This window comes from Malaya genurostris, chromosome 2 (assembly GCF_030247185.1).
Source record: "Malaya genurostris strain Urasoe2022 chromosome 2, Malgen_1.1, whole genome shotgun sequence".
Classification (NCBI taxonomy): Eukaryota; Metazoa; Arthropoda; class Insecta; order Diptera; family Culicidae; genus Malaya; species Malaya genurostris.
In genome coordinates this window covers 32,143,309-32,170,406 of record NC_080571.1, presented here as the reverse complement: position 1 = coordinate 32,170,406, position 27,098 = coordinate 32,143,309, and the positions used below count along the sequence as shown (strand labels likewise).

General features: G+C 37.1%; 1 protein-coding gene across 4 annotated transcripts in view; it reads right to left on the bottom strand.

Moving 5' to 3' along the window:
• The window catches only part of LOC131432983 (uncharacterized), a 701,653-nt gene extending 690,599 nt beyond the window's left edge, over positions 1–11,054 (bottom strand). For all 4 annotated transcript variants that reach the window (XM_058599679.1, XM_058599682.1, XM_058599680.1 and 1 more), the window contains exon 1: positions 9,051–11,054. The gene's annotated coding sequence lies outside the window, so the exon portion shown is untranslated. The remainder of the gene's footprint in view (positions 1–9,050) is intronic.
• Between the last annotated feature and the right edge of the window lie 16,044 nt (positions 11,055–27,098).

Here is a 27,098-nt window from a genome sequence, read left to right as displayed (position 1 = left end):
ACTAAGATGAATGACTAAACTGTATTGTTGTTTAAGTCAACTAGTTTGATTAAAATAAAAACAACTATTTTGATAAAAATAAAAACAAAAATTTCACTTTTAAATATTCAAATGTTTATATTTCCTTTTATTTAGGTAAAATAAATAATTACGTTGGGTGAACCATTTTCTTTCCAACACACTGTTACCCTCGATTCCATATTAGAAAATATTGAGGAAAAATTCATTTGAAGAAAAAACAAACATCAATATGATTAAAATCGTCTGAAAAGGTGTATGAATGTTTTAAACACTATCCCGATCATATTCATTGAAAAGTACAGATTGTTCATTTAGGGGTTAGCCAAATTTTGTGCTAGGGTACATAACCGTTATAGATTGTTATTTTCATAGAAATTGATGTGCAATCATCAAAACACGTACGTTCAAAGGCGCTTGAAAATTTCAGGGGTACGAAGACATGTTTCACCACAAAAATACAGTTCGTTGGCGATTTTCTATTCACTAAAACATAAAAGATCAATTCTACAATATGTATTATTACCATTTATTTATGTGCAGAATATTTTTAAAGTCTCATTTTTGTGTTGCGAGCAGTTGTATAGAAAATCAAATGTGAAACTTATTCATTAGAAATTATGTTTGATGTTTTTGTAAACATCAATTCAATTCTTGTTTACATTATATAGTAGTTCCCATCAGTTTTACAATTGTTTTTGCGCTGATTTAATTGCTGCATTTGAAGTGGAATCGATGCATGAGTTTTTGTATCAGTTGCACAATAATTGTGAATGAATTTTCGTGACAACGGAAGAACTTAAAGATATGTTGCACTACACAGAAAAATTGCGCTTTTTCCATGACACAACAGTTACTACAATAGTAATATAAACTGATCTGATAAATTGCACAATCTGTAAAAAAAAATTAAGGACAGCAACTCAACGTGCTACTTGGGAAATGATGCTTAAAAATACTGCCGCGAGTTAATAACTTTAAATCGAGATCTTTATTGCTAGTTAGTAGATTTACGACTGCTACCCGTGACTTGTACGTGAATTTTCTCACCCATATTATGTGAAATACCTTTTAATTGCATGTAGCTTTTACCAATATTTAAAATAACACTTGTATGTCTAGTAGATGAATATGATATGAACAATCCCTTCATTTTACATATGAAACACGTAACTGTATCACGCAGTAAATAGCTTCTAAAGTCCATTAATAACTACGTGAAAAATAGAATGGAAAAAATTCGCCTGACTTTTCACGGGACTCTAATTTGATTATTCATTGTCCTTCCCAATTGTACTTGGACGGTCTTGTTGGAAACAATAGTACTGAAAATTACGACTAATTTCATTCAGAAATATATATTTCACATGCCAAGATAGGCCGTGAATGTAATTATTTTTCCGCCATTCACCCAAACCTCAGTAAGGAGTGTATCGAAAATAAGCTATCCACAGGTACATTTGTGTTGTACGCATGTATTTGTCATGGGTTTTTATACTCAGGTCGAAGCATGCTGTGCGTTTGGCTATCAGCTTTCGTTTGTTTACTTGTTTGTGCGGTTGAAATTCTGCGTTTTCAAAATGTCGCGTATTGGAAAGGAAGTGAAAATTAAAGTTCTGAACACATGGCTAAGTGAGAAGGGTATTACTATGCGAAAAATGGCGAAGCGGTTTGGAGTTCATCATGCCAGTGTTAAAACCATCATTAATAAGTTTGGGGAACACTATTCTTTGGATGAGCTACCAGGAAGAGGCAGAAAACCCAGTGCTTCCGACCCGAAACAGGACCAGAAAGTGGTATCTCTAATCATGAAGAACAAATCAATGTCAATACGTGATTTGGCCAAAAAAGCAGGAATGAATGTCGGAATGATCCAGCGTATCAAGAGGCGAAATCACCTGAAGACCTACAAGAAGCAGAAAATCTCGAAACAAAGTGTAGAACAGAAGAAGCGAGCAGAAACAAGGGCCCGGAAATTGTATTCGCATCTTTTGCCTAGTCCGGATGCATGCGTTTTGATGGACGATGAGACTTACGTAAAGGAGGACTCAAAAACCCTTCCAGGTCTACAATACTTTACTGTCGTCGTTGGGGAGAATGTGAGCGATGCGGACAGGTCGAATCAAGTGGAGAAATTCGGTCGAAAGGTACTGGTATGGCAAGCAATATGTTCCTGTGGTTTGAGGTCAACCATTTTTTACACTACCGGAACTATAAAGGCAGGAATCTATCGATCTGAGTGTATCCAGAAGAGATTGCTGCCGTTCTATAAGAAGCATTGTACACCTCCTCTGTTTTGGCTGGATTTGGCGTCGGCTCACTATGCCAAAACCACTTTCAATTGGCTTCCGGAAAAGGGTATAAATTTCGTTGAGAAAAATATCAATCCACCAAATTGCCCTCAGCTTCGACCATTCGAACGTTACTGGGCCATCGTGAAGGGGGTCTTCAAGAAGACTGGTAAGGCAGCTGGGAACACGCTGGAGTTCAAAAAATTTGGGCTCAAGCGTACAAAAAAAGCGATGCAACACTTGTCCGGAATTTGATAAAGAGCGAAAGTTCAAAAATTCGTGAAGGAATAACTTAAATTTCATACGGTTTTCATTATGCTCAAGTTTAACCTCGTACAATAAAGGATCAATTGTGAGATTGAATAAAATATCGTTTTTTATTATAATTTGAAAGAAAAACGTGATTAATCCACCTAGCAGTGAGATGATACCTTTATTATCAATCCTCGTGTGTTTTTTGCATAGATATTCTTAGGTGTTTTAGTTCTCATGACATTATTTTTGTTATCGTCGTTTTAAACGGCAAATTGAGATTTTAATCACTCTTTGCCCTGTAATGTCGAAACTGCAAATCGTATCGAATTTCAATCTTAACGTGTGACAATCGATTGAACATTCTATGAGATGTCGAAGTAAGTTCCACTTTAGAGTTTTTCGTCATCATTTATTGTACTTCCAGAGCCGGTATTCAGGAACTAGCATAACCAAAAATGATTCGAATGGCCATAAATTAATACACCAAACAATTTACATCTTCTATATCGGTATGCATTTTAAAAACTCATCATCTGTAATTCCAGAATCGGATAAAATTCACCAATTTTGTATGGGACCTTAAGTCCGGATTTGTATTTTGTATGGGACCTGAATTTTTGTTTTTGAAGTTCAATTTGGCGAAAATGATCGAGAAATTTTGAGAAAATGATTGAGCTTTGAGAAACGAGAGTTCTAAAATCGGAATTCTGGAATTCTGAAATCGGTGTAGCTGAAATTAATTGAATTCACCTGAGGAGTGAGAAATTGTAGTGCGAATTAAAGTACATTCCGAATCCAAAAACGAATACCGCTTAAACTGAAATAAATTTATTTGGTAATCGACTATCCAAATCTGCAAACCCGTTAAACCTGATTAATTTATGTTAAATGGATATTTTTATACTAATCACCTTGCATTTTCTAAACCAGAAGTCGGATCTGACTAAAAAATAAGATGTTTTATAGGATTTTAAGACCTCTCATTTGAATCATAGTTGATTCTTAGATTTCATTTGAATCTTGAATCGGTTCAGCGATCTACGAGAAAAATGAATTGCATTATTTTAATTTCGTTTCACATATCATCCTGTGGTTCCGCAATCAGAAATCGGATCCAAACGTAATTCAGGAACCTTGTTTGGGAGTATACGACTTTTCATATGAATCTGAGATTGTAGAAAACGGTTGAACCATCTCCGAGAAAATTGAGTGAAATTATTTGTCACACACGCATTTGCTGATCTCGACGAACTGATTCGAAAGGTATACCTATGGGTGTTATGTTTTTCCAGCATTTATTGCTGTAATTAGTATGAAACAATATAATAATGGAATTGCTTTCAACTCGAAAATTCTGCCATCATCTGGTTTACATATTCGAACGATTATGTTGCCAAAAACGAACCGTGCTAAAATCGGTCCAAGGCAAATTGTCATGAAAAAGAATGCTGTACACAGTCTTTTTGGTACTTAGAAACAACTGTATGTAACAGTATAAAAAATCGTGTTTCACGTTGCTCCCAAACATTGCTTTGTCATACAGCGCTCAAAACTCCTACTGCTGGAATAGGGAGAAAAGTCGCTTATACAAAAATGTCGATATCTCCGTTAAAAATGTACGGATTTTAACAATCTATGGCTTGTTGGATAGCTATTACCGTGTGAAATCTAAGTCTGGAAACATATTATGTTTTCAAGGTCAAATGTGACAGATACTGTCGAAAACCTGAAAATTTTGACATAAAACTTCGTATAACTAAAAAAGTAAACATCCGATCTCAAAATCATTCAATAGCGTGAGTGACGGGAAGACCTTTCATTTGCGACTAGTTTGATCAAAATCGGTCCAGCCATCTCTGAGATCTCGACCTCTTAGTTGACAACACACATACAGACACACACACGGACATTTGTTCAGTTCGTCGATCTGAATCGATTGGTATATGTCATTCGGCCCTCCGGGCCTCGGAAAATTTTTCTAAAGTTTGAGCGAATTCTATACCTATTTTTTATATATAAAAAAAAGGTAAAAATGGTCGGATTAGGATGATTAAGGCACAAATCTCCAAATATCAAGGGAACGTGTCATTTGAGCCAATTTGTTCTGATTCTGATTGTAGCCGTATGGGCCTATTTTCACTAGCCAATTTTTCAAGTTATTGTATAAACTTTCTATACGAGAAAGGCAATAAGTGTACTTTTATAGAAAAGCGTCGTTATCATCATCTTGTAATAACACTAACAAGTAGGTACAAGTTGAATAAAAGAATAAGAAATTTACATTTTTTTCTCCTGCAAAATATAAATTTTAATGTTGCAACCCTGCACGCTATACTAAAGAAAAGCCGCGCGTACCATCGCATACTAGTTTTGCATCGTCATTTTGAATAAGGATTTGAATGTTTTGACACTCATCGACCTATAATTTCAGAACCAGAAGTCGGATCAGGATGAAATTTCACAGTATATTTAAAGACAATGAGAGCTTTAATTTGAATCATGATTCGTGAAAATCGGCTTAAATGTTGCTGAGAAATCGAAGCGAGTTCCGTTTCTGGAGCTTTTCCTCACTATTATCGGTGCTTTCGAAAGCGGAGACCGGGGACTAGTAGTCTTATAGTAGTTTTATATATTCAGTAACTAACAAGATCTGCCAACTAGATGAATTTAGCAGTACGTTTTATACAAAATTATCGGTCAGTTTTCCGTTTCCTCCAAGAGCTTTTTTTATTATTTTTGACATTTCCGACGCATTCCGCAAGTAAAAATATTTGTTACGCTAGATAATTTTGTGACTAGTTTGCATCCAGAAATTTGAGTGATTGTTACTAGCATCTAACCACTTGCGTGACTCAAAAAGTGCTGTTTCTACTAGTTGCTAAGTTGGATAAGACGAAGTCGTCGTTACGTTGTAATACCATACTGAAATAACTTTTTCTACCAAACATGAAAATAACTTGTTTTCAAGTAAAAAGTAAACTAGTTGAAACTTAGTCAACGTTATAAACTTTAAATGACTCCAGAATGCTTTTTCATTAATAATAAAAAACAATATAGTACTTGAAATTACAAACTTGATACAAGGTACTAATTTCACAACTGTTTTTTATGCGTCTTGAATCAAAATCTGTTTATTAATATATAAAAATAAAAAAACGAAATCTGAACCCTGTTCAGAATGTTCATAATTAATCCAAGTAGAATGATTTCTCATTATTTTAGATTCATTTATCATAAGAATTATAATATTTCCACGATAGATGTTCAATCTTAATGTTGTTTTCTTCGTGTTTACTATAATGCATCGAACAAAAGTGACTATATTCGCCAAAAAGTAGTTTGAAAAAATAATATTCTAGTTTTATATATGTTTCATACACTTCGCCGTTATTTGAATGACCGTCGATTTAAATGAATTGTGATTACAATTTTGAAACTGCTATACGAATGAAGGACAGAAATCGTAGGAAACTTTAAAATTATTCCTTTCAATCTGAACGTGTGACAATCCATTAAGCATTCCATGAAATGTAAGAGTTCTTCTTTAAAGATTTTGTCATTATTTATAGTACTTCCAGAAACGGTATTCAGACACCAGCATAACCCAAAATTCGTATGGCCATGAATTAGTATGACGAATAAATTGAAATAGTTTTGAGCCCAACTTTGAAGATTTTTAGGTATCGTTATCTTCTATGACGGTTTGAATTTTAAAAACCCTGTAATTTCAAAATTGGAAGTCGAAATCGGATAAAATTAATCAATTTTGTTTGGGACATTGAGTTTATTTAAACTTGAATTTGAAACTTTCGGAAACGGAAACGGTATGTATGTGTTTTCTTCTTCCTGTGCCAGCACGTACCGGTTTGGATCGTCATTTTATATGGCGGTTTAAAAGCTTTGACACTCATCGCCCTATAGTAGCGGGACCGGAAGTCGGATCCGGATGAAATTTCACAGTAGCTTTCGAGACATTATGAACTTTAATTTAAATCTTCAATGAAAATCGGTTCAAGCATCGCTGAGAAATCGAAGTGGGTTCCACTTTTGGAACTGTTCTTCACCACTTCCGGTGCTTCGGGAACTGCATATGGGGGACCAGTACTGTCGAATTAAGTCACAAACTAGAAAAGTTCTGCATTCTAGGAGAATTTATCAGTCAGTTTTTTTTGGGGATTTATGCAAATTTTTGCCATTGTTTGTTTAAAAAAACTCATGAAAATGAAGGTTTTCCACTTATCGCGCTTCCAAAACCGAAAGTCGGATCTGGATGAAATGTTCTAGAGATTTTCGAATAACTTCAATAATTTTCGTTAGAGTCTTTGTGTTTGTTAAAATCGGTTGAACCATTTTCGAGAAAATTGAGTGCGAATTCTTTTCCTTATTTTTACATATTACCCTATAACTCCGAAACCAGAAGTCGGATTCAAATGAAATTCGATAGCAGGCGATGGGATCATAAGACTTTCTATTTGAATCTAAGTTTGTGAAAATCGGCTCAGCAATCTTTGATAAAAGTGAGTGCATATTTTTCCATTTTTTGATGAGCCCTTTATCCTATATCTCCTGAACTGGAAGTAGGATTGAAACGAAATTCAATAGCAGGCTGTGGGATCATAAGTTTGTGAAAACCGGTTCAGCCATCTCCTAGAAATCGAGTGCACATTTTTGTTACATACATAAACACATACACACACAGACACACACGGGCATTTTCTCAGTTCGTCGAGCTGAGCCTGTAATTCGGAACCGGAAGTCGTATCCGGACGAAATTTGGTAGTGTTATATGGGGTTGTAAGACCTATCATTTGAACCTATGCTTGTGAAAATTGTATGAACTTTCTCTGAAAATGAAATTCAATAACAACTTATGGAACTGTCAGGTCTTTAATTTGAATCTTCGTAAAAGAAAATCGGTTATGCGGTCTCTGAGAAAAACGAGTTCATTTTTTCTTCATTTTTTTGCACATTTTACCCCGTAACTCCCAAGCCGGAAGTCCGATCCTGGTAAAATTCAATAGCAACTTATGGTACCAAGAGATCTTTCATCTTTCATCTTTCATCTAAGTTTGTGATCATCGGTCCAGCCATCTCCGAGAAATCGAGTGCACATTTTCGTTATCTACACACATACACACAGACATTTGCTCATTTAGTTGAGCTGAGTCGAATGGTACATGACATTCGGCCATCCGGACCTTGGTTGAAAAGTCGGTTCTGCCCATTCTTGTACAGATACAGTACTTTTGAAAAAGTAAAGTAAGACGTATTCGCGTCAAAAGAAAAAAACTATTCTGGATGAAATAAAACCGTCGTCAATTTTTATTACTGCTGTCACAAAAAAAGTAAAGTAATCCCAAAATTGAACCGTTATCAGATGGAAAATGTGTTTAGACGGCGACTACATTCTGCGAGTGTCCTAATTATTTTCAATTCAACGCCAATGAAATGAAGATTAGTAATCAGGAAAATACTACCCATCGGATCTACAATTGTTGCCAACAACAGAACAAGTCCACCCTAACAAAACCATGCGCATACCCAACGCATTATAGATCTTCTGGGAATGCAATCTGTAGTTTGAATCTTCCTTAACAATGAGCGAATAATGTGATATATCAGTACTCGAGTACAATGTCCAGCATGGCTTCAATTGCAGGATCTTTTACCTTCAAACAAAAATGGCTGCCGGGCGAGTGATGCATCCAAGGTGGTAACTCTACCGTTAAGACACTGATTGTTATAATTTATTCACTATGGAAAAAAAGCAAAGTCCGGAGCTGAATACTGGACTATTGTATGGTTAGTGCCTCGATCCTACTGGCATTAAGAATCTTTACTCGTCGAAGCTTGAACATACGACAATTGGATTATGAGACCATACCAAGTCTCAAGCGTTGAACTACCAACATAGCAAAATAAATCTCAACAACTATACATCCATAAAACTGGAAATTTCCAGGTATAAATATTTGTATCGGAAAGGAACTGACTATATGCCACGATTCAAATTGAGTGCTCCGAGACACAACAGGGATTAATTCAATCAAAATGGTTGTTCGAATGCGACCAACAATCGGATTATCCCACCCGACGACAAATCAATCAATCAGTACTTGATGGTGACCCATTATCGTAATTAATGTCCACCGAAGTGAACCGAAGCCACCGGGAATTCTGCTTCGCAATGGTAAGCCACCGTAAAATGCACTAGCAGTTCGGTTGGGGGCGTCGTCTTTGCAATTTTGTCAAGTTGCGCCCGACCAGACGCACAGCAGTGCAGACCCAGCAGTACTTATTATCGGTCATTAAAAACTGCACACGGATTCGCCCGGAACGCACGGCGTGTCCAACCAGCACGGTATCGTATGATTTGGTATCGGGATGAAGCTCGGCTAATTAAAATTGTAATGCGATAATTGCTTTCACGGAATGACCGGTTCGGTCACCCACCGTTGGGGCCAGCAGCTTAGGGTCGAGACCTACCTTCGGCAGAAATCACGTACGGGTTTCACGTCGTCGTCGTCGACTTGGCTGGTGTCGTATGCAAAAAAAATAAGAATTGGTTTGCTGCCTGCCTTGAACGAGGAAGAGAAAGGCCAACTCCACTCTCTAAGGCTGACTCTGGTCGGTTGCCTTGCTGCTGCTTGGCTCACCTACGAGATTTATGTTCACTGGTTGGGGTCGTTCCGTCGTCGGCGAAACGTGCTATTTTCTATCCTTTTCTTCACGCTATTGCATTTTATTTTATTTTTCTTCACCAGCACTGACCGGGGCCTGCACTCACTCACTTTTCTCTACCCTCCCGTCCGAGATGCCCAACGGAGTTTCGAGCCCGTTGCCGAGTCGATAGATGTATATATTTTTTTTTTCCTTCTTTCACCTCACTTGATCTGCTGCACGCCGACTTTGACTCCGGCAAGACGAAACCGGTTTTTCGTAACTTGGCGGTTCACGGTTCGTTCGCGGCAAACTGCAAACTCAACGCCGCATATTAGCGCTCGCGGAACACCCGAAATGCAACCAACGGTGGTAACGCGGGAGGGGAAACTAAAAATTAATACACCACTTCAACCACATTCAATTTCTGCACTCGTATATTTCAAACTCGAAAATCGCGCTCATACACAAAAAAAAACAGAAACCAAAATCACACCGACGAGAGCGAAATTTCTTCACGTTCACTCGAGGATTTTTTTTCCTTCTACTTCTTTTCTGCTTTGCTGTTTATTTTTTTTTTTCAGCTGATGCCGGCAATAAAAATATTTCCAAATCACGTCTGGCTCAGGCTGGGAAAATAACTGAAAAATGCAATACTATACGCACTTGATACACTTTCGGAACTCGACAACTTTTCCGCGCTATTTTCAGCACCACCTAGACGGAAAGGAGTTTCTTCTCCCCGGTTCACTTCCGGCCGTTAAAATTCAAAACATAATCATCGCGCTCATCCCACGCAACAATTCGACGGAACATGCCAATTTAACATTTTCCGGTAGAAATCAGCCTCCGCACTCGCGATTGGTTGTGACGTCTCTCGTGGGGTTGCTCCCTTTTCCGATTCGATTCACTACCAGAACCACCGAAAGCTTATCACTGCTAAACCAACTGTTGAATTTCCGTAATGAACCTTCGGCTTCGGCTGGAACTTTGTCCCTGTGCTCTGTCTATCTATTGTTTCCACAAGCTGACTGCAGATGCAGCTCTTCTTCTTCTTCTGCTTCTATTGAGTATAATGATATAAAAACATCTGAAAACTTTTCAACAACTGTCCGCCACCCGTTTCCATCCCCCGACCCCAAGAGGGTGTCCCGTTACCCGATGGGATGACTCTTGGAAAGTTTTGCCATAGACACCACCAGGCATCCACCAGGAAGGCTACGGACGTAACAGGTCTAGGGCCATCCTAGCCGTGTCCGTGTTATCAGTCCGAATGTTGTGTTTGTTTGCCGACGAACCCGTGGAAGGCAGAGCAGGGCAGGGCAGGATCAGGCACGGAATACTTGGATAAACACACTTGGATGGAGTTCGCGATGCCTCGGGGACAGGAAAAACACGTTTAACTCTAAACCGAGTAGAACCGGACCGGATCTCCTCGACGAGGACGGGGCCCGCTTTAACACTGTGCACGATGGTGTGTTATTATTTTTTTTTTCCTTTCTTATTTCGCAGCAAAAGTCTCCTCTCCGTTAGTCTTCTTCTTCAGCACGTTTGCTTTATCCACACGATGGCAATTATTTATTTACCGAATGTCGCTCCTCCTGCCTCTGGTGAATCCTGCCAGTGACGACGACAAGTCGTCCCACCAATCTCCGTCCGAATGATTCGTGATGTTTTGGTTTGCTTGGAAATGCTGGAATGCCGTGCCGTGCCGATTTACGCGAAAGCGAAGTACCGCACGCCGCCCGTCGGTGAAGTCACGTGAAAGCGCTACCTCGAGAGATGATGATTCGACCGACCGTAAGAAATGCCGGAATACGACTAATGTTTCCACTGCAGCGCCAGAACCAGTTAACGTGTGGCGGCCAACATGAAAACAGCATGCAACAACAGAGCAAACCGAGGCCAATCCACGTTGAGCATCTCGCCACCGATGGCCGGCATGAATGGGGGTGCTCTGCTGTTGCTGCTGCTGCTGCTCGAGAGCACGGCGATGGGTGAGAAAAACTCGATGAACAAACGAACCGGGCTGCCAGCGGACAGCTACGGTTGGGAGAGTGTACAAATTCCAAGTAGCTGGTGAATAATACTGATGACTGGTTAACGAGACAATTATTCTATGATTTAGTGTGATTTGATGAATTGTTCATAATTAGAATGTTGCCATAACAACACGTTTAAAGATTGCAAAATTACTTATTTCAAGTTTAATTTATGTTTATAGTCGTGACAAGTCACAGCGATGAAATCTATTTCAATCAACGTAGTTGTGTACTGATGCCTTTCTCATAAATTGTTATATTGATGTGGGATTCTTCAACTATTTTTTTTAATAACTATTTATTGACATATAAGTTAAACTTAAATTATTAAGATTTAAATTGGTTGTTCAGCCACACGTGGTGACTTTCAACCCTATTATATATATAATTTGGTTGTTACCACGAGGACATCATTTGCTTCCGCAATTCTGAGATTTTTGTGTAGGGAAAATTCTAAACCTACTTGAATTGTGTAATGGGTTTAGACAGAGCTTAGAATTTCTGTTTATAAGAGGATATAAACATTTAATATATTTATTACACTTTGCCTGGATTCCTTCAATGTGATCCTTGAAAGTGAGTTTATTGTCATACGTTAAACCTAAGTATTTAGCTTGATCAGACCATGTCAATTCCAAGCCATTCAATTTGAGAATGTGATTATTGTTTGGTTTAAGAAACGAAGCTCTTGGCTTATGAGGAAAGATAATTAATTGCGTTTTTGCTGCATTTGGTTTAATTTTCCATTTTGACAGATAATCACTGAAAATATTTAAACTTCTTTGTAGGCGACTGCAGATCACTCTTAGATTTCTACCTGTGGCTAACAGACTTGTGTCGTCACAGAATAGCGATTTCTGACAACCAACGGGTAGATTTGGAAGATCAGAAGTGAAAATATTATAAAAGGTGATTTTTTTGAGGTTAGGATTTTCATGCATTAGTATTTGCTCAGATTTTTTGAGGTTATGATTTTCATGCATTATTATTTGCTCAGTATGCTCTGACATTTCATCATGAAGCCGAACGATCTGCCACAACGTCGAATTTTCAGTGAATGGGCCCTAGAAAAGTTGGCAGAAAATCCGCTTTTTTATCGACAAATTTTGTTCAGCGATGAGGCTCATTTCTGGTTGAATGGCTACGTAAATAAGCAAAATTGCCGCATTTGGAGTGAAGAGCAACCAGAAGCCGTTCAGGAACTGCCCATGCATCCCGAAAAATGCACTGTTTGGTGTGGTTTGTACGCTGGTGGAATCATTGGACCGTATTTTTTCAAAGATGCTGTTGGACGCAACGTTACAGTGAATGGCGATCGCTATCGTTCGATGCTAACAAACTTTTTGTTGCCAAAAATGGAAGAACTGAACTTGGTTGACATGTGGTTTCAACAAGATGGCGCTACATGCCACACAGCTCGCGATTCTATGGCCATTTTGAGGGAAAACTTCGGAGAACAATTCATCTCAAGAAATGGACCGGTAAGTTGGCCACCAAGATCATGCGATTTGACGCCTTTAGACTATTTTTTGTGGGGCTACGTCAAGTCTAAAGTCTACAGAAATAAGCCAGTAACTATTCCAGCTTTGGAAGACAACATTTCCGAAGAAATTCGGGCTATTCCGGCCGAAATGCTCGAAAAAGTTGCCCAAAATTGGACTTTCCGAATGGACCACCTAAGACGCAGCCGCGGTCAACATTTAAATGAAATTATCTTCAAAAAGTAAATGTCATGTACCAATCTAACGTTTAAAATAAAGAACCGATGAGATTTTGCAAATTTTATGCGTTTTATTGTTTAAAAAAGTTCTCAAGCTCTTAAAAAATCACCCGTTACAAGATTGGAGCTACACTCGAACCCTGCGGAACACCGGCTCGTACGGGTAGCAATTCAGATAATTTTGAATCATTTTGAGGGCTAATGAAAAACACAACATCGGGAAGATTTTTAATAAGAATATTGAAAATTCCATCATTACCAGGAGCATTCATGTTTTTCAGTTTCCTAATAATTGATTTAATTTCATTAAAATCCAATTCATCTCAATAATGTCAACTTGTGATAACACTTGGGTTGAAATATGATCATATTTCAGTGAGACTTCATTTTCAATAGGACTCACAACGTTCAAATTAAAATTGTGGACACTCGCGAACTGCTGAGCAAGTTTTAGAGCTTTTTCGCCATTTGTAAAAAGTATTTGATTTCCTTCCTTGAGAGCAGGAATTGGTTTCTGAGGTTTCTTAAGAACCTTAGAAAGTTTCCAGAAAAGCTTAGAATATGGTTTAATTTTCATTTCGCAAAAGAGTAAATCTATGTTTAATTTCTTTTTGTAAATCCTTAACTATGTTTTTCATAGCAGAATCACGAGAACGTTGATATTTTCGTCGACGAACATTCTTCAACCGAATGAGCAGTTGAAGATTGTCATCGATGATAGGAGAATTTAATTTAGTTTGAGCATTGGGAACTGAAAGATTTCTAGCTTCGATAATATAATGATTCAAATTATCAATTGCTGTGTCGATGTCCTCAGAATTTTCTAAAATAGTTTCATGATCCACATGATTTTCAATGTGAGATCTATAATCCAACCAATTAGCTCTATGATAGTTGAATATAGAACTAATAAGATTATTTATAGCTTCGTTGGAAAGTCTGAATGTTACTGGAAGATGATCTGAGTTAAAGTCAGCATGTGTAATCGGTTCACTACAAATGTGACTTTGATCCGTTAGAACCAGATCAATTGTAGACGGGTTTTTCACGGAAGAGAAACAAGTCGGATTACTGGGATGACGAACTGTGAAGTAACCAGCTGAGAGTTGCTTATGAAGTATTTTACCATTACTGTTATTTTGCCTACAATTCCACTGGACATGCTTAGCATTTAAGTTCCCTATTACGAAAAATTTCGGTCGATATCTTGTGAGTTTTTGCAAATCGCCTTTAAAGAAATTTAATTGTTCGCCGGTGCATTGGAATGGCAAATATGCTCCAGCGATGAAATAAATGCCATGAATGGTTTCAACTTCGATTCTCAAGCTATCAATAACTTTAGTACTGAAAGAAGGTAAAATTCGATGTTTAATTTGCCGTTGGACAAAAATGGCCACTCCACCGTAATTTGATTATTGAGTTTTGATTATTTACATAAGAAGATGACGAGGTCGATCTACCTGTTAATAAATTGTTTTCGTTAGATGACGAATTGAAAGGCGTACCTGTTTTTTGTTTTAAATTCGAAGAAATAAGTGCCTTAGGAGAATTAGGCGTGGCATTTGTAACGGTTTTTTGATTTTCAGGTATGTTCTGTAAATTTAAGGTCGTTGATTTGACTTGTTGTCTAAGCGAATGACCGGATTTTTGGTTCCATGGCCAAAGCCTTGGCAACGGCGACATTGCGTTAAGTTTGCAATACGATTATGCCGTTTATAATGTTCCCAATGAATTTTAATGTGGGAAATAAAACGTACTTTTTCTAAAATTTTCAAATTGTTTACATCACTTCGATTGAAGTGTATTAGATAAAGTTGATGGGAAATTCCAGAGCGTGGTTTAGAAGTACCATTCGCTCTTTTTTTTTCATAAGTATTGTTTGGGAAGGGACAAAACCAAGCAATTCTTTTAGTTCATTTTTAATTTTCATCAGTACTTTGATCATTTGATAAGCCTTTCAAGACAGCTTTGAAGGGTCTGTCTGATTTTATTTCATATGAATAAAATTTATGAAGTTTCTCGGACAAATATCGGATAAGACGTTCATAATCTTCCAATCCATCAACCAAGACTCGACATTCTCCTCTTCGTCCGATTTGAAATGAGACTTTTACTTCCGGGAGAAAAATAGAAAGCTCAGTACGGAATGATTTGAAGTCGGAAATCTTCACCGTCACTGGTGGCATAGATTGTTGTTTCTTCCCAGAACGACAAGCGTCCATTTTGGGAATTTTTGAAGAATTTTCTTCTATTTTGCTACAATCGGATTCAGGAAGAATCTCGTAAATATTGTTAGATGGCATAGAATCAACGAAAGGGAAATCCTTCCGTTGTCTTTTATTTTTACATTCAGATTCTATAAGATCGTGAATGTTATTAGAAAAATGTTGAATAACGGATTGTGATTTATTCCGTATTGAATTATTTTTATCCTTAGACATGTTGGTTGGACGGTTGGACGCAGGCATTTTTTAAATGAATGAAATTCGATATTAAATTAACTAGGCTAAATTAGACTTCGATTAGACTCCAAGTTTGGAAAAGTCTTGATAAAGACTGATTTTGTGGTAGTCATAATAAAGACTGATTAGTTCGAAGAATAGTTCTTTGAATAGCTAGCCTTAAAAAAGCTAATTAATTTCTTAGTCTTGAAAAAACTGTTAGTGATTCAGGTAGTCTTGAAAAAGACTGAAGCCTTGAATCAATGAAACTCTAGGTAGCCAGAAAAAATGTCCGCGTGCGGTGCGAACGACTGTTCAACACCGACTGATTCTTCAACAATCTTTTGTCTTTCCCTTGATGAAGTCACGAAGACCATGTTTAGTTATTAGGAGTATAAATAAATTATCAATCCGCGAATCGATCCATCTTTCGACTTCATCAACCAGGCCAAGCTTCATCGATCGGAACAAATAGTAATCGGAAGGAGCAATGTCTGGGCTATACGGTGGATCGAGTAAGACGTCCCGTTCGAACGTTTCAAAGTATGTGTTTACCAGCTGTGTAACACGTGGGCGAGCATTATCGACGAATTCTGGGATTCTGTATGAAACTGTAATCCTTTTTCTTTGAAAATATAAGTTTGTCGATTGACCATCTAGAACAAACTTAAGACAAATCCATTTTCCAATACTTCCGAAACCTAATTTTGAAGAACGAAATAGCTGAAGTTAGTTCTTATCACCAGCAACAAATATGACCTACAAATTGAGACAGTTTTGAACGTAAATGAAAACAAATTTTCTCTCGTTTGCTTCGTCGGTGTAAATTTTTTTTACCCCTTACCCAGTAGTTCCAGAAGTCGGATTCAAATGACAATCAGAAACTATATTTGGGATTATAACAACTTCTACTTAAACCTAAGTTCATGAAAACCTGCCAAACCATCTTTGAAAAAACAGTCTGAGTTTCAGTTTCCATCTATTTTCATGCACATATTTGCAGCTGAAAATTCAATATAAAACTACTTCTTAGGTCCTCATTTTTCAATATACTTTCAAAGTAAAACTAAGTATAAATAATTTAATACTGTATTATTCATTGGAATATCATGGCATTCCAATTTACTTTTACATCGATGATGGTTTTCAATCAAATTTTTGATTTCTATTTTAAAGTATCAATGATTTACATGTCATATAAATTTAATAATATTTTTCTGTGAGTATCTAACGGGGAAAACAGATTGGAAAGTAGACATGCGAATGCAATAATATAATGAGAACCGCGAAAATGTTACCGCAGAGATGGGACTCGAACCCGTAGCTATTTCGATGCTTCCGGATTCGGAAATCGGGAACCAGGACAGCCGGAATCAGTTTGATAGATCATCTACTAACAATGAGTTAAACAATGAATTTATCAGTCAGTTTTATGGGATTCGTTCTTGTATTTGTCATCGTTTATGAAGAAAAAAAACACATGAAATTGGAATTTTTTACTTATCGTACTCTAGTTCCTAGACCAAAAGTCGCATCTGAATGAAATGTTTTAATAATAAATTTTTTAATAATTTTAAGACCTTTCATTTGAATCTAATTTTGTGAAAATCGTTTCTGCCATCTCCGAGAAAAGTGACTGCATATTTTTGTGACATACATACACACAAATCGAATGGTATATAACATTCGGCCTCTCAGACCTCGGTTGAAAAGTCGGTTTTCACAGTGATTACATAACCTTTCTATATGAAAAAGAAAAACACATCCATAAGAAAGGAAATTTTTATACCTATCAGTTTGTGATTCCGGAATCGGAAGTCGTATCCGGATAAAAATTAGTAGGTAGAGATAAAAAATAGTAATAGGGTTGTAAGATCTTCCATTTGAACCTATGCTTGTAAAAATTGTAAGAGCGGTCTCTGAAAAAATCGATGGCACGTTTTTAGCTCATTTTTCACTACTTGTAACACCGGAAGTCGGATCCCGATGAAATTCAATAGGAGGGGGACGGGTATAGAGGGATGGATTAGTCGATGCCTTTCATGCAGCCCACCTGAGTTCGATTCCCAACCCTGCGCATAGGGTCAGAAAGCTTTTCTGACCCGAACCTCTATAATTGAAACAAAAAAAAATATCAATAGCACCCTATGATACTACAAGACCTTCATTTGAATCTAAGTTTGTGAAAATTGGTTCAGCTATCTCCGAGAAAAGTGAGTGCACATTATTGTTACATACACACATACACACACACACACACGCTTTTTACCTTTCTCATATAGAAAGGCAATCGTTGTGAAAACCGACTTTACAACCGTGTCATATACCATTCGACTCAGTTCGTCGAGATCACAAAATGTCTCTCTCTCTCTCTCTCTCTGTGTGTGTGTATGTGAGTGTGTGTATGTACGAATGTATGTGTAAATGTTACAAATAATGTCACTCAATTTTCTCAGAGATTGCCGAACCGATTTTCACAAACTTAGATTCACGTTTTTCATCATTTATTCAAAAACTACACCGATTTTCGAAAAACTGAAAACACTTAAGTTTTTGCAATTAAATTTATCACAATTAAGTATTCTTAGAATTTTGAAATTTTGCTTTACTGAGCCATAATTGGTTTTTGAAATGTATAAACGGTTACTATTCCGTTTCACAGGGATGGTTTTAGAACTGAAAAGTAGTATTTGTAGCAGAACTTCACAAAGAATTTTTTTCTTAAAATACAACTCAAAAGTATAAAACTTAAAAAAAAACAACCGAAATTTAAAAAAAAAGTTTACATAAACTTTTCCGCATTTTTTTATTGCTTGCGCGCTGCTGTTTCGTATTGAGATGGTGTGAGAAATGCACGGTGGGCACGGTGACATTATATCGTGAGCAAAAATTATTACAATTACGAATACATAGCTAGTGATACAAAGAGAGATAATAATATAACCACTTTCTACTTATTCGAAGATGACAATGAAAGTTAATTAGAATGGATTATATTGGCAGTCCAGTTATTTATTTTAACAGTGTTTTATTCGATAAGAAAATTCGACCGCTCTCTATCATGCGTGTCAAGTGAATACTTTTACATAAATTTCATCTTATCGGCGTGAGGGGTCTGGTGAACTACTGTCAAAGATACCGAAAATACTTGAATATTTTCTTGTCTTCAATTATTCTTTTGAAAGAGAACCCATGCTTGCTACTAAACTCAGGCATATACAAGGTAAGAAAGTTAGTCAATGCATAACCTCATGTTAGTCAATCATACTTACTCATGATTCATAGGTCTAGTATAATAGTAATCACTAACAATAACAATTGAATTGGGATATATTCAAAGCTGAAGGATTCAAAAGCCCATTACGAACTAATGAGTCTTTTTTATAAGCCAACAAAACGAGTGGTAAGCCCACTGCGCTCAATCACTGACAATATTGCTGGTTCCTATGTGTCGGTTTTTCTTATTATGCTTTGTGCGACGATTCGGGCAACTCAAGCGGTTAAAATTTTGCGCGTCTTTTTTCAGACTACATGTCACCTTAAGGTCTCATACAAAATTCCCGAGTTCCATTTGGATCCGACTTCCGGTTCTGGAATTACAGGGTGATATGCACCAAAAAAAAAACGAAAAAAATAGTCACACACGTTTCTCTGAAATGGCTGAGCCGATTTTTATAAACTTAGATTCAATTGCACTTGGATCCAACTTCCAATTCCGGAATTACAAGGAAATATGTGCAAACTTATTGAAAAATACGCACTCAATTTTCTCGGAAATCACTTAACCGATTTTCAATAACTAAGGAACAAATAAAAGATCTTCAAATTTTCAAATTTCAGTCCCCGAAAAAATGATGCATATCCGACTTCCGGTTCCGGTGCGAGTAGTAAAAATTTTCAATTTCATGAATATTTTTTCACAAGCGATAGCGAAACGAGGTGCACATTTTTATAAAACTTACTGCTAAATTCATCTGCTATACTATGAATACTATAAATATATAAAGTTACTTTGGGACTACTATTTCCCGGTTTCCGCTTCCGAAAGCACCGATAATAGTGAAGAAAATCTCCATAAACGGAACTGATTTCGATTTCTCAGTGACGGTTAAGCCGATTTTCACGAATCATGATTCAAATTAAAGCTCTCATTGTCTTTAAATATATTGTGAAATTTTATCCTAATCCGACTTCCGGATCCGAAATTATAGGGCGATGATTGTCAAAACATTTATATCATCATTCAAAATGACGATGCAAAACTGATACGCGTCGGTACGTGCGGCTTTGCTCCGCTCATAGCTTGCTTTGTTTAATTTCAGTTGGCGTGCAGGGTCACATTTAAATCTATACTTTTCAGGTGAAAAATATGTAAATTTGTAAATTTTTTATTTAATTTGTACCTACTTGTTAATGTTATTACAAAATCATGATACGATATTCGCGTTTCGTCTTCGACTCGTCAGTGTTGAAACAGTTCAACCTTGACTGCCATCTCGCAACTATCAGTTTAAACCACTAAGCATTTGAGGGTTGCATAAATAGCGCAATTTTTTGCGTCTCCTTAGTGGTCTAAATTGTACTGCTAGGCGCGAGACGGCAGTTAATTTTGAACTGCTTTAAGCACTGCGAGTCGAAGGCGAAACGCGAAGAAAAAGAAACAAAATATGTGCTTTTTGCACAAACTAACAAAACCCCTAAACAATCAACAATGCAATCACTTGAAAAATTGACTAGTGAAAATTGATTCAGAGGGCTAATCGTTCTATATCATTCTGTACGTATGTGTCTGTGCGTGTATGTATGTGAGTATGTGTCAAATAATGTTACTCATAAAATAAAATATCTCATAGTCCAATAGCTTGCTATTGAATTTAACACCGTCATTTCGAGCAACGAAGCGAAAAAGGATAAAATTTTTCTATATTTGACTTAAAATTGATTCAATTTGTAGGCTATATTAGTTACTTAACAGTTCGGCTGAAAAGTTCGTATCGTTTAATAAAAACACACATTTTTTTGCCAAAATTCGTTTTTATTATTCAACATAATTGCCATCAGAGGCGATACAGCGATTATAGCGATCTTCCAACTTTTCGATACCATTTTTGTAGTACGATTTGTCCTTTGCCTCAAAATAGGCCTCAGTTTCAGCGATTACCTCTTCATTGCTTCTAATTTTTTTACCAGCGAGCATTCTCTTGAGGTCTGAGAAAAAGTCACTGGGGGCCAAATCTGGAGAATACAGTGGATGAGGGAGCAATTCGAAGCCCGATTCGTTCAATTTCAGCATGGTTTTCATCAACTTGTGACACGGTGCATTGTCTTGATGAAACAAAACTTTTTTCTTCTTTAAATGAGACCTTTTTTTTGAAATTTCGTCCTTCAAACGCTCTAATAACGCTCTCTATATAATAGTCACTGTTGATGGTTTTTCCCTTTTCAAGGTAGTCGATGAAAATTATACCATGCGAATCCCAGAATACAGACGCCATAACCTTACCGGCCGATTGTTGAGTCTTTCCACGCTTTGGGTTCGGTTCATCGCGTGCAGTCCACTCAGCTGACTGTCGATTGGACTCCGGAGTGAAGTGATGGAGCCATGTTTCGTCCATTGTTATATATCGACGAAAAAATCGGGTTTATTTCGATATAACAGCTCCAAAGACTGCTCAGAATCATCAATTCGTTGTTGTTTTTGATCGATTGTGAGCTCACGCGGCACCCATTTTGCACAAAGCTTTCTCATATCCAAATATTCGTGAATAATATGACCAACACGTTCCTTTGATATCTTTATGGTGTCAGCTATCTCGATCAACTTCACTTTACGATCATTGAAAATCATGTTGTGGATTTTTTTCACGTTTTCATCGGTAACAGCCTCTTTTGGACGTCCACTACGTTCTTCGTCTTCGGTGCTCATATGACCAGTACGAAATTTTGCAAACCACTTACGAATTGTTACTTCGCCCGGTGCAGAGTCTGGATAACACTCATCAAGCCATTTTTTGGTATCGGCGGCACTTTTTTTCATCAAAAAGTAGTGTTTCATCAACACACGAAATTCTTTTTTTTCCATTTTTTTCACAATAACAAAAGTAGCTTCACTCAAAATGCAATATCTCACAAACTAATAATCAGACAGCTGTCAAATTTATACACGTATCTTTTGAAGGTTGATACTAACAGAAAATGGTATGGATTTAATTCTAGTGGCGCCCTCTCATAGAAACGATTCGAACTTTTCAACCGATCTGTTACTAAACGAACCGACTTCGGCTATACTGGTTCCAAGTTCCCGGTTCCAGAAGTACCGCAAATAATGGCCAAAAAGTTTAAAATGAGACTGACTTAATTTCCTCAGAGATGATTTGATCGATTTCCACAAACTTAGGCTCAAATTAAAGTTCCTACAGTCTCATAGGCTGCTGTTTAATTTCATCCGTGTCCGACTTCCGGTTCCAGAACTATAGTGTAAAGTGTGTTTAATCATTTAGTGCATCATTACACCAAAGCAAAGTCCCGGCATTACATTCCTTTTGTGGAATTTGGCCTTTCTGTTTCAAACAGACTTCGCAGCCGATTCTTAGTGTACAGAATTATTGCATGGCTAGTACTATGGATCCTACTGACACTAAGAATTCTTCCAGGTTGGGGCTCGAACATACGACAACTGGCTTGTAAGACCAGCGTCCTATGCATTGAACCGCCAACCCGGTGCGCATCATTACACCATTAAGTGGATTAAAAAAGGTTTTTATATTTACAGTCTGTTACATAAAAGCGTGGTCACGATTACTCGCGATCGGTAAAGTGGAATGGTGTGATGTTTTTTTGACAAAGAGGGCAGCAGTGTCCTTGATGCAATGCTTGATAAAATCTGCTGACTATTGTTTACAATTCAATTTCAGCATTTTTTTAAATGAGTATCGCTCTTGAGTTCTTCGAAGCAGTTTTCTGTGCTCGCACCCGAATGGTCCCAAGTTGCCGCGGCGAAATACATGAAAAAGTCGAAACGGTTTGTGAGTAAGTGGGTGAATCGTTTTAAAGAGGTGAACAATGTCGACGACTTTCCAAATCGCGGCTCTGTCGGTGTATTGTCGGAAAAAGACGAAAAAGTTATGTGTTTGAATATATCGTACGAAACTGTTCGCAGACATTTGATCGGAAATAATTTTAAATTTCGAAGTACTTTGCAAAAACCGATGTTGTGTAAAAAAACATGTGCAAAAACGTCATGAGTGGGCAAAGGAGCAAAATGGTGTCGTGGCCTTGGATTGGCCCTCTCAGTCGCCCGATGCCAATCCACCCAAGTAACAATTTATGTTATGCTAGCTTGTTTGTGACTAGTTTGCAACCAGATATTTGAGTGATTGTTACTAATATCTAACCAATTGCGTGACTCTAAAAGCGCAGTTTATACTAGTTGCTAAGTCGGCTAAAAATAAGTTGTCATTACGTTGTAATGCCATACTGAAATAACTTTTCTTTTCATAACTTGAAAATAACTTGTTTCCAAGTAAACTAGTTGAAACTTAGTCACCATCGACATTATAAACATTGAATGTATCCAGAATACTTTTCTATCATCAATAAAAAAGCAGAAGAGTACTTTAAGTCACAAACTTGATACAAGGTACAAATTTCACAACGATCCAAAAACTGTCGAGCGGAATTCAATTTTACTTAACTGTTATTTATGCGCCTTTAATCCAAATCTGTTTATAAAGATATAAAAATTAAACAACAAAATAACCCTATGTTCAGAATGCTCAAAATTATTCCAAGTAGAGTGATTTCTCATCATTTTAAATTCATATATCATGAGAACTATAATATTATCACAATCGATGTTCAATCCCTATATTATTTTCTTCGTGTTTATGACAGTGCATAAAACAAAAATGACTTTTCTGCCTTTCACTATTTTCGACAAAAAGTAGTTTTGAAAAAAGTAATATCCTGGTTTTATTTACGTTTCACACACTTCTTGAGACTCCATATTGTGTTCGCCATATTCGATCCAACAAAAGTTTTTTTGTTTGCATTTTAGTTATCATAACGATGGGAAAACTTACCGATAACTGTCTGAAGTAATGAAGAAATTATATGTTATAATCTTATAATATCTAAGTTATTGCTATATCAATTCACAGTAACGATTCACATATACGTTAATGTATTTATAATGGTTTCGCAACGGAAAATAAACCTTTTTTCAACTAGTAGCTAAAAACAGCTGTGATAAAAGATATGTTAGAATCAAGTAACGATTACTTACAAATGATAGTTAGTTTAATGTTTACGTTATAAAGAAACACTGCTGTCACCTTGTTTAACCAGTATAACATAAAACACATATTCGTGCTCTTGTTGCAACATAGTTTGGACTTTGTCGTATCAGAACTAGTTGCGGATTGCTACTTGGGCAATTGAGAACGTTTGGGCTCAAATGAAGATGAAGCTTGGGAAAAACCGACTATAAAATTTGAAACAGCTTCTTCGCCGAGCTCACAATTTTGGAGGTCGTTTTCAGAAGAATACGCGCAAAATTTCGCTCAAAGTATGCCTCGAAGGTGTCAAGCCATTATTAACGCTGAAGGGGATTGGACTTTTAATTGGCTATTAATGTATTTGCATGCAAGTTTTTGATCTAATAAAACATTATTCAAAAGTATTTTCATGTTGAGTCTATTCATTTTCTCACAACAGTGACCACGCTCTTATGTAACAGATTGTATTGATACTATAAAGGCGTAAAACATTTGCCCTAAATGCGCTTAATTATTTTCACTGCTAATAACGTTTCATCTTTGTCTCATCCGTTTATAACTTCTTGTTCAGCTGCTAAAGACTGTCCCAGAAAGTATGGACGCAACCAAAAACCGCTGCCATTTCGCAATGGTTCAGAATCTGTCAATTTTTATGGCTGCGTCCTGTTGTTTACACTCTTCTCTAACCACTTGTGCAGTTGTTTATTCGTTTTCATTAGTCACTGAGAAAGATAGCAAAAATGGAAGGAGTAAGTGAAAAAGCCGTGCAAAATGCAATCAGGAAGTTCGGTGAGGTCAACACCTTTGAGGATAAACCTAAAACGGGTCGAAAAAAAGGTCCTGCTAACCCTCAATTGGATAAACGTATACTGAAGGCGTTCGAGCAAAAGAAGGAGATTTCAGTTCGGAATGTGGCCAAAAAAGTGGGCACTTCGAAGTCAAATGTTCTTCGTGCTGAAAAACGTTTGAATTTTCGAAGCTATAAGAAGCAGAAACGACCAAAATGTAGTCCGAAACAAGAAGCATCGATCAGGCCGAGGGTTTGAAAGCTGTACAATGCGATTCTTGCTGGAAATTTGAACTGCATAATCATGGACGACGATACCTACGTGAAACTCGATTACAAATCCTTGCCGGGACCATAATATTATACGGTGCGAGAAAGGCAAGTGTTAAACCAGTCCGAGACATCAATTGAAGTCGAAAAATTTAGTAAGAAAGCTATGGTCTGGTAAGCAATTTGTAGCTGCAGTAAGATTTCGAAACCCTTCATCACCACTGCTTCAATGAACAGCGAAATATACATCAAGGAATGTTTACAAAAACGACTTCTACCCATGATTCGAAGCCACAAGGATCCTGTTGTCTTCTGGCCAGATCTTGCTTCTTGCCACTACTCGAAATCAACGGTAGAATGGCATACTACCAAAGATGTCACTTTCGTTCCAAAAGACATGAATCCACCAAATTGTACAAAACTTCGACCAATTGAGGAATTTTGGGCATTAACGAAGGCACATCTTAGGAAACATGTCTTGGCAGCCGAAACCATTCAACAGTTCGAAAAAAAATTGGAAAAAGTGTCAAAACTTGTCGCCAAGAAGTCTGTACAGAATTTAATGAGGAACGTTCGCAAGAAGGTGCGCCAGCGAGTCTACAATGGCTAAGTAGCAAATGTTGAGATTAATATTCTTTTGTTGTAGTCTAATATTATCAGTATATCGAATAAAATTTGAATATCTAACACTTGTGAATTATTTACAGCGAAATCAAAGTGCGTCCATACTTTCTGGGACAGTCTTTAGTGCAATTTAGCAGTTATAACTCTACTGAGGTGAAACTTTCCAAATTGCACCAGAATGCAATATCTCAGCTGAAGTTTCCAATTTGAGTTGAACTTCACGTCTGGTTAGCGGTTTCAGTTGAACTGCTGTGCTGCATTAGTAGCTTAAAATGAACAGCTAATGTACTGATGAATCGATGACGAAACATAATGTACGAGCTTCCAAGAACAGCTTCAACTAACATTATTTTCCTTTTTGCCATTCTCTATACAAAGGTAGTAGAATTTTACTAAAAAACGTGATTAATCCACCTAGCAGTGAGATGATACCTTTTTTGCCTTTCTCATATAGAAAGGTTATGCAATCACTTGAAAAACCGAGTAGTGAAAATGTGCCCGGAGGGCCAAGTGTCATATACCATTCGACTCAGTTCATCGAGCTGAGCAATGTCTGTGTGTGTGTGTGTGTGTGTGTGTGTGTGTGTGTGTGTGTGTGTGTGTGTGTGTGTGTGTGTGTGTGTGTGTGTGTGTGTGTGTGTGTGTGTGTGTGTATGTATGTGTGTGTGTATGTGTCAAATAATCTCACTAGGTTTTCTCGGAGATGGCTGAACCGATTTTGACAAACTAGGATTCAAAAACCGGCGAAACAAAAAACGTAAAAAATTTTCTAAACTGGTCTCAAAACTACACAAATCGATAGTCATTATCAGTAGGCAACTAAACAAACCGATTCCGGCTATCCTGGTTCCTGGTATCCGGTTCCGGAAGTACCGGAAATAGTGGTCATATATACCAAAATGGATCTCACTCACTTTTCTCAGCGATGGTTTGACCGATTTCCACAAACTTAGATTCAAATGAAAGGTCTTCCGGTTCCATACGGAATTCCTGAGTTGCATCCGGATCCGTCTTCCGGTTCCAGAATTATAGGGTAAAGTGTGTTCAATATTGTACACCGTCACTTAAACCGGCGAAACAAAACACGAAAAAATTTTTCTAAACTGGTCCCAAAACTACACAAATCGATAGTCATTATCAGTAGGCAACTAAACAAACTGTTTCCGGCTATCCTGGTTTTCGGTATCCGGTTCCGGATTCCGGAAAGTGCATATAATAGTGAACCCATTTCGTTTTCTTAAGGATGGCTTACGCAATCAAAGCACTGTTTTATTCTGTATGTTATGCATAAACAATCTCTTGGTTTCTTTCAAAACTCGAAGAGAATTTTTTTGAATAGAATACCACAATATTATATGTACATGAGAAAGGCATCATTACACCACTAGGTGGATTAAAACAGGTTTTTATCAATACGCATGTGTTTTTGCATGGATATTCTTCGGTGTTTTAGTTCTCATGACATTTTTTTAATTATCGTCGTTTTAAACGGCAAATTGAGATTTTAATCACTCATTACCCTGTAATGCCGAAACTGCAAAACATATCGAATTTCAATCTTAGCGTGTGACAATCGATTGAACATTCCATGAGATGTCGAAGTAAGTTCCACTTTAGAGTTTTTCGTCATTATTTATGGTACTTCCAGAGCCGGTATTCAGGAATTAGCATAGCCCAAAATGATTCGAATGGCCATAAATTATTAGGTCAAACA